The 12,338-nt window shown below is 38.8% G+C and overlaps 1 long non-coding RNA gene across 5 annotated transcripts in view; it reads left to right on the top strand.

Moving 5' to 3' along the window:
- The window catches only part of LOC106974249 (uncharacterized), a 165,123-nt gene extending 154,936 nt beyond the window's left edge, over positions 1-10,187 (top strand). For all 5 annotated transcript variants that reach the window (XR_008295113.1, XR_008295115.1, XR_008295111.1 and 2 more), the window contains one exon: positions 7,455-10,187. This is a non-coding gene — a long non-coding RNA (uncharacterized LOC106974249). The remainder of the gene's footprint in view (positions 1-7,454) is intronic.
- The last annotated feature ends 2,151 nt before the right edge of the window (positions 10,188-12,338 follow it).

Here is a 12,338-nt window from a genome sequence, read left to right as displayed (position 1 = left end):
ATTAAACAAAAAGGTGGGACCTACTCAGATTGGCATGTGTTTTTGTAACTGTTACACAGATTTTCCTGAAACTTGAACAAAGGTTATAAATATTTGATTTACTGAGACAGCACTGTAGTTCACAGACCTACTAGCCTTTGCATGAGTGGTTATCATAAACAGATTATTCATCAGCTTTCTGTTGTTCTTGTTAAGACAATTAAAATACTTAGATTAAAAGACATTTTTTTACTAATTATCTGTATCAACTCCTAATAGAGCTCACGTGATTTTATAAATTGGTGACCTCTTCAGCCATTGCATTTTATTGGCTAAAGAATGTTGTACAACTTGGATTTTTTTATGAACATAAAAGCTTTGGTTCCAAACAATACTTAAAAAATTGTCAAGCCAGATGCTCCCCTATTAAAGAGACCCTTCCTTAATCTGCCTGACACATGGGAGAGCCAATTAACTAGTTAATTAGTTGATTTATTAATGTTGACGATTCAAAAAATGATTTCTCAACTTCACCTTCTTGAATACTGCAGTATTTCAAACTCTCATTATTTTCTTTTGAAGTAACAAGCTCTTAGTGAATATATTTTATGTTCCTATTACTATGCAAGGCTGGAGGAGTTAGGAAAACTGGAAACAAAAGGCAGCAGAACAAATTGGGGTGATGGCATGTGTCATGGGCTGCTCTTGGGTTTTGGCATCAGACAGACATCGGTTTGAACTCTGGTTCTGCTACTTATTGGCTCGATTGTGTGACTATGGGCAGTTTATTTAGTTGTCAAAAGCTCTACTGAAAAGCTTAATAAAATCCACCTTTCAGACTAGGAGTGAACATAGTGCATGTGAGTATCTGACACTTGGTGGAGGTAAAGCCAGGGCAGAGGTACAGAATGAGAAACAGCACAAAAGCAGTCATGGGAAGAGAAACCAAGGAGGAAAGATTGGGTAGTTGAAACAGCAAACTATTCCCAGTGGGGTTTCAAAGGCTCTTTGTATTCTAAAGATCTTTATTTAAATAACTTTTAACTTTCCTTTTGGGGGGATGACTAGTCCTTGTTCTTTTAACTAGTTTTTCCTAACTAGTGTTTCCTCACAACCTCCATTTTCAACTCCTTAATCGTCATGGCTTTCCTCCCGTAGTTTCATACGTCTCTCTCTGGGTGTGGATACTGGGAGTTTGAACATTCCTCAATGCCCATGAAGAGAGTGGAAATAAGAATGACATCACTCTTGCTCTCCCCTTCTCTGTAATTAGTCAAGAGAAAGAGAAGTGAGCAGCAGAGGACAGTTTAAATATATGTTCCTGGGGGTGCCTGGGTGGGCTCAGTCAAAGGCTAAGTGTCTGACTGTTGGTTTCAGCTCAGGTCATGATCTCATGGTTCGGGAATTTGAGCCCTGTGTCAGACTCTGTGCTGCAGTGAGGAGCCTGCTTGGGATTCTCTCTCTCTCTCTCTCTCTCTCTCTCTCTCTGCACCTGCCCTCTCTCAAAATAAATGAACTTTAAATATATGTGCCTAAGTATATGTTACTGACCAAGTACGTTGCAAAGAGCCGGTGTAGTAGTGATTGCTGACACTTTTAGAGTACCTCCCGTGTGCCAGGCACTGGTCTAGGTATTTTATACATACTAATTTAGTAACCTCACAGCAACTCAATCCAGTATATACTAATTTATCCCCACTCCACAGACCGAAGTACAGAGAGGTTATATAATGTATCCAAAGATACAGAACTAGCAAGTGACAGACATGGGAGTTGAACCTTCACAATCTGACTTCAGCAAAGGCACTTGTAACCACTGGGTTATTTGACCTCACACTAAAGACACTAGGTCTTGAGTACTTGAATAAATAATTTGGCAAATGTGTAGAGATTTATTTGACAAGCTGGGGGTGGAAGTGGGAATGGAGTAGTTTCATGGGGGTGACATGAGCTGATGATCTCTATTGCATTGGAGAAGTGAAAAATAGATTGGATTGACAATTTGGAGACAAATTATTTCTCAAAATGTGTGACATTGTAGTCTTTTATGAAGAGTCTCAAATAGGATAGGTTATAAGGAACTCCTGGAGATTCAGGGCTAGGAAACATGATGAGAAGTTGATCCCGTGGGAGAATGAATTAATAAGGTTACAGATCACACCTGAAAGGATAAGGTCCAGGTAAGACGAAAAAACAAAACCAACAATCCAAAAATGCTTGATGATAATTAAGATGAACACAATGCAGTCAAATCTTTCATGGTTTTGAATCTGATGGACTGGGAGAGAGTGTGGATGCCTTTAGAATCAGAATTTTGAATTGGAAGAGACTTTCGAAAAAAATCTAGTCCAACTCACTTAACCAGTTAGTCAAGAAAAACCAAAGCCCAAGAGATTGCCCTAGGGCACAAGGGCAGATGTGGGGAATTAGGGGTAGAACCCTGGTTTTCTGCCAGTGGGTCAGTGTGTTACCCAGACACTGAGCTTCTATAGCTTAGCAGATGCTCTCTAGAACTTACAACATGGCTGCGAGTGGATGTGTGTGGATGGGCTCTGTGTGAAGCCCATGAGGCATTTAGGACCGTACTTGCTACAGTCATGACCAGCAGTTTGACTGAAGTGGGAAATTGATAAGAGGAGCCATTTTAGGGAAAACTTACCATATATGTATGTATGTGTGTGCACATGTGTGTGTGTGTAATTTTTTTAACCAGGTCATTTTTTGATGGGAGAGGAAGGAATAGATTGTCAATAATGACTGCACTTCATAGTTTCTTTGCATGTAGAAAAGAAATGTCAACTGTGTTATAGTTTGTTCTCAAAAGTAAGCAGATTTGGATGAGTATTGACTGAAACTAGTTTATTTTGAAAGGAGAATGTTTTTCTTTTCATTTTGGAGACTAGGAACTTTAGATGTTTTGCATGAAATTTTACTAAGCATTAATGAGACAATTATTCACTTAGAGACTCTACAAAATTCACTTTTACTTGAAGAGGATGTTAATGAATGATTTTCTATATTTCCTGATAATTCTGTATAATCCTCTGTTGAATTTCAAATACATTTTATCTTCTGAGATAATTAGGTAGAGTCAGAGGACAGTAATGTGTAATCTTGGTTCTACAAGATTAATTTATTACTTTTCTTCTTCATGGAAGCCTCAGGGTTTAAAACACTTCATAATTGAATATTCCTTATTTAGTTGAAGTTACAAGTTCTTTGTCTGAAATAAATCAAGATAAAGTATTCCATGTTGACATGAAAGTATCCTTTTGGCATGTGTTGGTGGGAACTTGGGCACTGGTTTTTCTTTATGGGAAAAAAACCTTTTTATCTCGGGCTGTGAACTTTATAAGTTCTAATGTAAAACATGTTATTGATGGGAGCCTAACTGGTGTAAAGCCACAAGAACAGCAAAACTGATTTTACGTTTTAAACTGTTACTTTTCTTGACCACAAGATCTCTCCTGTCCACACTAGAATTAAATCTATCATTTGCTTTCCTCCTCTTATATTTGATAATATCCCTTTCTTGTTAAAAGGAATTGTTAATAGCAGAGAATTTGCTTCCTCATCATACAAAATTTATGAAAGATAAGAGAAAAAGAAAACAACAGATGAGATAAGATAGTAACAATTGCCATATACATTTTTAATAAAAAATTTAAGCTTCTGAACTTCCTCAAAAAATAAAAAAAGAACAAAACTTGAAGTCTAAAACAACATTTATTTCCCATATTAAACCTAAGATCTGTGGGCAATCCTTTTCCCTTGGGAGCCTTTGAAGCAAACCACTTACTTCTCATGGGTGCTTCTTGAAAGGAAATATTGTTCCTTTTGAAACCATTCATTTGAGAATGATTGGACTTGGATTTTAGCCCTATTGTTTTTTCAGCATAAAATAATGTGTTTTTTTTTCAGTAATATTTTTTAGGATTTTTATTCATCATTTATTAATTAGAAACACTCTATGATTTTTTAATCAGTGTTGGTCAGAAGAAAGGAAAATATATCTAGATAGCTTAAGCAGGGAATCTTCCCTAAGTGAGTGGCAAAGATATTAGCTCATTCATGATTAGGAAAAATAGGAAAAAATATAAATGCTTGTTCCTAAAATTATAAGATTCAAAAATGCATCCTTACTAAAATGAAACATTCTTTTTTTAAAGGATTAGCAGGGTGGGTAGACATCCTAAGTACTGTGCTTTTTTTTTTTGGCAATAGTTATTTTCCTGGCTAAACAGAATCCAATTGATTAAAAGTGACAATACTTCTTTTTTTTTTTTTTTTTAAAGAGCCTATGGGGATCTGGGTGGCTCAGTTGGTTGAGCATCCAACTTTGGCCCAGGTCATGATCTCCGGGTTCGTGAGTTCGAGCCCCATATGGGGCTCTGTGCTGTCAGTAAAGAGCCCACTTTGGATTCTCTGTCCCCCTCACTCTCTGCCCCTCCCCCTCTTGCTCTCTCTCTCTCTGTCTCACTCTCTCTGTCTCCCCAAAATAAATAAACCTTAAAAAAAAGCCTATGGAATGGTTTGCTGTAGATTTTAATACATGGGTGGGAAAGTGGGGATGATGCCAGAGAGCCCTGCTAAAGTAGAGACGAGTTCTCTGAGTCCCTGCAACCTATATATTAGAAGAAATAAACAAATAAACTCTGTGTTGTTTGTAGCCAGCAACTTTGATTTTAAATTCTCTCCTATGGGCTCAGAATACGACAAGGGTTTGCTGGTGGGTGTTACCCTCCCTAGTAGTGCTCCACTGGGGTCTCAGAGACTATTTGTTCTAGTAGGTGACAGCATGAGACAACCATAGGCGTCATGGGACCATAGGGGTGGGAGGGTGAAGGGTAGGGGGTTAATCGGGGGAAGGAGGAGGGAGAGAAGCACCAAGGTGTAACAATGAGGGGTCAGGGGGTAGTTGGTATCATTGGTATTAACAGAAGAGAGGATGCTTAGGGGACTGGGGATGCGATGCTACTGACCCTGTAGCAGTGTAACTACACGTAGATGCTTTAGAAATCATTAGATCTAATGTTATTTCTAGCAGGTAGAGGGGAAGTAGGGCTTTGAGAGGGGACACAGAGTTTAAATGTGCACATGGCCAAAAAGGCAATAGTGAAAATAGCAAATACAATTTGTACAGTTAAGAATAGCATACTTGATTTTGGATGCACACTTTTATAAATCATTAGTCATTGAGCAAAGTCCATCAAGGTAAAGATTTTTGTCTTATTTGTCGCTGAATCTCTAGCATTAGAAAAAAATGGATGATCAATAAATATTTGTTTAATAAGTTAATTATCAAAGACCAATTTGGAACCTTAGAAGGGGAACAAACGGACTCAGATAAGGAAAGTAAATCCCTAAAGTGGAATTGAGACCAGCCTCTAGATACTCCCATTGTAGATTTCATAATCCCTGGGGAAGGAGGGATTACAGTTCCATAAAACCACACCTGTAGAAGACATATGGAATGGACTTCAATGAATATTTTATGAAGCATGTATAGTCTGCTGTTAAGTTGCTTCAATAATTTTTCACTAGTGTTTTTTCCCTCTACAGTCCAAATTGAAAAAAAAAAAACTTTTACGTTTTATTTTATTTTTGAGAGAGAGAGAGAGACTGAGTGCAAGCAGGGGAGGGGCAGAGAGAGCGGCAGACACAGAACCCAAAGTAGGCTCCAGGCTCTGAGTTGTCAGCACAGAGCCCCACGTGGGGCTCGAACCCACAAATGCGAGATCATGACCTGAGCTGAAGTGGGATGCTCAACCCACTGAGCCACCCAGGCACCCCTACCATCCAAATTTAATAAGACATTTTTATGCTCTGTAAATCAGATATTGAATCAGGATTGGCCCTAACTAACTGGAAGGCACTTCGAAGTGCTGTAGCAGGGGTTCTACCCCTCACTCGGGGGCAGTGTTATAAAGGGCATCTTCACAGGGACTAATGTCCAACCGGTCTTCTGGTGGGCACCGCCCTGGATTCAGGTAATACAGAGTGGCAGCTCCACTGGGCTGTCCAACCTCGTAATTTCTGTTATTAGTTTCCAAAGAGTCTTTCCCTTGATCCTGTATCTACTGCTTTCTCAACTGTTCCCTATGCTCTCGGCCCCTACTTCCTACCCTAATTCTCCTCCAACGCAAATTTAAAATCTTCCGCTGTCTCCAGTAAAACTCATTTTGGTATTCCTCAGTTCTTCTAACTCACCAGTTACAAAGCCTCAGAGCATTTTTAACTTATTCCTGCCTGTTGTCTCCACCAAGTCCAGTTGATTCTATAAAATGCTCCATAGTTGTTTCTCAGTCTGGGTCTTTTTGTCTTCTGCTTGTTCAGTGCAGTAACTTCTTATCTGGACACCCGGCCTCCTAAAACTATCATTTTCAGGCATACCGAGGTCAGAGTTTCCATCCCAAGTTCCTGCTTTGAATCACATTTCTCTCCTCTTCAAAAATTCCTGGTGGCTTCCTGGTATCCCTATTCTATCTTGCCTTTGAGAACCTCCATGATCTGGCTCTGCTAACAATCCAATGTGGCTTCCTGATACCATCCCTCTGGACCAGCCAGCCTGCTTCTCATTCTCTGTTCCCCCCAAAAGCTTTGTTTGTTCTGAATTTCTTTTTTGCTCATGTGATTCTTCACTTGCAGAGCCCTTCCTTGCTACAGGCCCAGGTCAAATCTTAACCTCTTGTGTAAAGACTCTTTAAATGGTTTCATGTTTCTTTGTTCTCCCATTTCCAATAATGTGTTTATTATCTGTATAATTCATTTTGGTCATTGCTCACAGGTCATTTCGCAATATGATTTAATTACTACATGTTCCTATTTCATCATTTCCATTATACATTATTCACTTCTTTATACATGTTCTAGTCCTCAGTCTGGTGCTATATAAACGTAAAGAAACTCAATAAACACTTATGTACTTGATGAATACCGCTGTGGTTTAATGGAAAGAAACTTCTGTTTTCAGAATGGAATGGAATGGAATGGAATGGAATGGAATGGAATGGAAAGAAACTTCTGATTTCAGATTTGCTTCTGATCTCTGCTGCTCCATAGCCATGTAATACGGGAGAGTCATACAACTCCACTGATTCTCAAATTTTATTATTTTCAGAGAAGCATCTGGATGTTTCATCCAAGGGACCTAGAAATTACAGTATCACAGGGCAGAGTCTAAAAAATTGAAGAGATACTCACCCCTTTGGGTGATAACTGTTGAAACTTGGTGATGGGTATAGGATGTGTAGTGACTATCCCTTCCACTTTGGTATAGGTTCAAAATTTTTCATAATAAAAGGCAATCATCATCATCCTGGAGCAGCAGTGAAAAATGCAGAAATTCTGATTTAACAGATTCCTAGATATCCCTCATAAATTCTGATTTTGTGGATTGAAGTCATGCTGTTATAAACATTGCTCTAGCTCTCTGAACCTTTTTTTTCCTAACCTGTAATATATCTACTCCACAGGTCTACTGTGAGTAAAATAAGCTGTGTAAGAACATGAAGTTCAGTTCCTGGCTCACAATCTGAAGCCCAGTATATGTTTAAAATAACATTATCCTGGACCCGTTAGGAAGGACTTCTGCTCTCATAAATGGCCAATGGCCATTTATAACCCAGAAGATTAATTTAGACAACCAAGGCCAAGAATGAAAAAGAATGAAAGAAGTGAAAGAATTTGATTAAGAGTAGTCTGACACGTCCTCTCTTTCTCATGCTCTGCTAAGTGATTTGACCCCTTCTCGGAATGACCTGCAACCAGACTTAATTTGAAGAGCTCAGAGATAACAAATTGCCAATAACCAGGGCATTTCATGGCTGGTCTCACTAGACTGGTGACTAAGCTAATTTTCAACAGCTGGAAGGACTTACCTCTCACACATAAATCATGTATAGTTCAGACATTATGGAGAAAATCATTCTGAAAAACAAACAGACTATACACCTTCTGTAAGTGAAGTGTGATTTAGGATTATTGAGGAAGAATTCTGAGACTTTAATTGAACATATTTTTGTTTTAGGTCACATTTTTATTTGCTCATAGTAATCACTTATTGATAACTAAATAGATAGCATTTAACACGATGGTTGTACTAGATACTTTATCTTCTTCAGCACTTTTGGAATGAATTTGTTTTAAAATCAAATGGATCACACCATTCCTGAGTTATATTTGTTCCCTGTCTCCAGTCACCACTACCCCCTCTACACCCACACTTTACCCCTTCTAGACTGCTTCTTACACTCTACTCAAAACTTTTAGAGAAAACTGTTTCAAGAAGGTAAAGTCTAGGCAACAGAAAGTTAAATATGCACAAGAATGCTGTAAGTAATATGAAAGCTTTTTGTAGCTAAAGACTAAAGGTAGCATGTCTACAGTGATAGGTCAGAGACTGCTCATTCATTTGTTCATTCATCAGTATTTAGTGAGCTCTTGGGAATTCCCAGATGAACTAGACACTGTTTCCTTAAGGATTCTTCTTAAGACCAATAAAAATAACTATCAGACGAAGTAGAAATTATACTGGTGGGGGTGGTTTGAGGATGGGGTTGTCCCTCATTATCAGGGAAGGCCTTTCTGAGGAGGTGGCCCTTTACCTGGGCTTGCAGGAATCTAATGTGGGCAAAGGGATGTGCCGGAACCCTCCTACCCATTCATCATATGCATTGGCTACAGATCTGGCTTAGTTTAGAGCCACGTTTTGTGGCCATGGAGCACAGCAGGGCTTGCATGGCTGATGTAGGATCTGAGTACACTGGCAACATTTATTTAACAGCTGCTCTCATTTGCCACAGTGTGTAACTGGAATGAGATGGCAATTTGGTTTTTAATCCTGTTGCAAAATGACCATTGCTTAGCTCATTCCTGAAAGATCCTTTGAAAAGTGAAATTCAAGGCTTGGATTTTCTCCAGTTTATCTGCAGAGTATGAGAACATTGTGGAGAACTTTTGTGTAGAAAACCTAGAGGCAAAGACAGATCAAAAGTAGAGAATATCTTTAAACCTGTATCTCGTTTGGATCAGTTTCCCCAAATAGCAAAATACTACCTATACCTTTAAATGCAAAAAAGGGTAGTTAAAGCTGACTCCCCAAATAATTAGATTTTATTTAAAAGCTACATGAGAATTTCCTCACTGATACTAGTTTCTGGCTCTTTAGAGATGCAAAAAACTTTTTAATCTATAATGGAATTATAACTATTGAGACATAATTATAAGACATTATTAAAGAACAGTTAAGCTTTTAATCTCTGAATGTGAGAGATGTAATAAGTATGAGAAAAGCAATTATTAGGCAGAGATCTGATACAGAATGTCCAAATCGAATGTGGTTGCAAAGCAAAGACCTTCCTGATGATCCTCATTCCAGTGCCAGAGAACCACTGGTTTTGGGTCAGCAGTATCTGCCTCTTTTTCACCTCAACTAAAAATTAAACTGGTAGCTTCCACAGAGGTGTGGGGCCACAGTTTCTACCATCTACATGCACATCACAGCAAGCAGCTGTAAAGAGAGATTTCAGCCAGCAGGCACATCCTCCCCGGCACTTTCAAATAAAGGACAGATCAAAATGAAAGGCACTGATAGACAGCCAGCAGCCAAATCTCATTCGCTTTGATTCAAGTAACTCAGTTCACCATCAATGTGATGGAAACAGGCTGGGAGACCACAGCCCTTGTGCTCGTATTGATCACCTGTCTTCCCTAGCAGCCTATGGCAGCTCCTCTCCCATTGTTTGGTGAGAAAACTGAACCACTTAGCAGAGACGCAGGGCAGTGTGGGAGATTCATGTGGATACTTGGGGGTGGGGTGGGGCGGGAGGGGGTTCACTGTGAATTACCTTGGTTAGTCAGGATGTTCAATATTTTGGAGTTTCTAATTAATGCCTTCAGCTCTTTTTGCTTTATTAAGTTGCATCAGTGTTAACTCTTTTGGGGCCTGGGGACACCCCAGAAGATATTTCTGTCCTGGGCACTTGCAGTGATTAAGAAGAGGGAGGGAAGGGGCCACAAATGTGGAGATACCAGGATTCTAGAAGAGAATAGACTTCATTTAGCTGGCTGCTCTTCTAGGCCTGGGGCAGGCCTCAAGAGAAAGGTATTCTGTGTTCTGCCTATCTAGCAATCCTTCCAGTTCTGTACCTGTTTGTTATTTTACTAACTACTGTCATAAGCAGTTAACATTAAATATAAAAACACCACCACTGCATAGAAACATCCTGGATCTTTGTGCCATCTTTCATATCCTTGTCTTATAACGGTAACTAAATTTTCACAGAGATTTAGTAGGGGATCCCGTTTTACTTTTACTCTGTAATTCCACATGAACTTTAGAAGAGAGTTTGGCACTTAGGAAGTGCTAAACATTTGTTAAATGAGGAAGTAAATCAGATTTGTTATATTGGCAGATGTTTTTGGTAATGGACCATAGTTTTTCATTTATTTTTTATTTTTTTAATTTACATCAAATTAACATATAGTGCAACAGTGATTTCAGGAGTAGATGCCTTAATGACCCTTACCCATTTAGCCCATCCCCCCTCCCACAATCCCTCCAGTAACCCTCTGTTTGTTCTCCATGTTTGAGTCTCTTATGTTTTGTCCCCTCCCCGTTTTTATATTATTTTTGTTTCCCTTCCCTTATGTTCATCTGTTTTGTCTCTTAAAGTTCTCATGAGTGAAGTCATATAATATTTGTCTTTCTCTGACTAATTTCGCTTAGCATAATACCCTCCAGTTCCATCCATGTAGTTGCAAATGGCAAGATTTCATTCTTTTTGATTGCCAAGTAATACTCCATTGTATATATATACCATTCATATATCCATTCATCTATCAATCTTTATCCATTCATCTATCAGTGGACATTTGGGCTCTTTCCATACTTTGGCTATTGTTGATAGTGCTGCTATAAACATGGGGGTGTATGTGTCCCTTCAAAACAGCACATCTGTATCCCTTGGATAAATACTAGTAGTGCAATTGCTGGGTCGTAAGGCAGTTCTATTTTTAATTTTTTGAGGAACCTCCATACTGCAAGTGGCTGCACCAGCTTGCATTGCCACCAACAGTGCAAAAGCGATCCTCTTTCTCCGCATCCTCACCAACACCTGTTGTTGCCTGAGTTGTTAATGTTAGCCATTCTGACAGGTGTGAGGTGGTATCTCATGGTGGTTTTGATTTGTATTTCCCTGATGATGAGTCATGTTGAGCATTTTTTCATGTGTCGGTTGGCCATCTGGATGGCCTTTGGAGAAGGCCATGGTCTTTGGAGAAGTGTCTATTCATGTCTTTTGCCCATTTCTTCACTGGATTATTTGTTTTTAAGGGTGTTGAGTTTGATAAGTTCTTTATAGATTTTGGATACTAACCCTTTATCTGATATGTTGTTTGCAAATATCTTCTCCCATTCTGTTGGTTGCCTTTTAGTTTTGCTGATTATTTCCTTCACTGTGCAGGCGCTTTTTATTTTGATGAGGTCCCAGTGTTTCATTTTTGCTTTTGTTTCCCTTGCCTCTGGAGACATGTTGAGTAAGAAGTTGCTGAGGGCCAAGATCAAAGAAGTTTTTGCCTGCTTTCTCCTTGAGGATTTTGATGACTTCCTGTCTTACGTTTAGGTCTTACATCCATTTTGAATTTATTTTTGTGTATGGTGTAAGAAAGTGGTCCAGGTTCATTCTTCTGCATGTCGCTGTCCAGTTTTCCCAGCACCACTTGGATATTCTTTCCTGCTTTGTCAAAGATTAGTTGGCCATACATTTGTGGGTCCATTTCTGGGTTCTCTATTCTGTTCCATTGATCTGAGTGTCTGTCCTTGTGCCAGGACAATACTGTCTTGATGATTACAGCTTTGTAGTATAGCTTGAAGTTCGGGATTGTGATGACTCCTGCTTTGGTTTTCTTTTTCAAGATTGCTTTGGCTATTCGGGGTCTTTTCTGGTTCCGTACAAATTTTAGGATTATTTGTTCTAGCTCTGTGAAGAATGCTGGTATTATTTTGATAGGGTTTGCATTGAATATGTAGATTGCTTTGGGTAGTATCGACATTTTAACAATATTTGTTCTTCCTATCCAGGAGCATGGAATCTTTTTCCATTTTTTTTGTGTCTTCTTCAATTTCTTTCATAAGCTTTCTACAGTTTCCAGTGTATAGATTTTTCACCTCTTTGGTTAGATTTATTCCTAGGTATTTTATGGGTTTTGGTGCAATTGTAAATGGGATTGATTCCTTGATTTCTCTTTCTGTTGCTTCATTGTTGGTGAATCATAGTTTTTCATTTTTTGAAAACATGAAAATAATTTTCCTATTCTGTTTAGGTCTACCATTTAATCCTCCTCTCTCTTTAAAATAA

The sequence above is a fragment of the Acinonyx jubatus genome, chromosome C1 (assembly GCF_027475565.1).
Source record: "Acinonyx jubatus isolate Ajub_Pintada_27869175 chromosome C1, VMU_Ajub_asm_v1.0, whole genome shotgun sequence".
Classification (NCBI taxonomy): domain Eukaryota; kingdom Metazoa; phylum Chordata; class Mammalia; order Carnivora; family Felidae; genus Acinonyx; species Acinonyx jubatus.
This window is presented reverse-complemented; position numbering and strand designations above follow the sequence as displayed.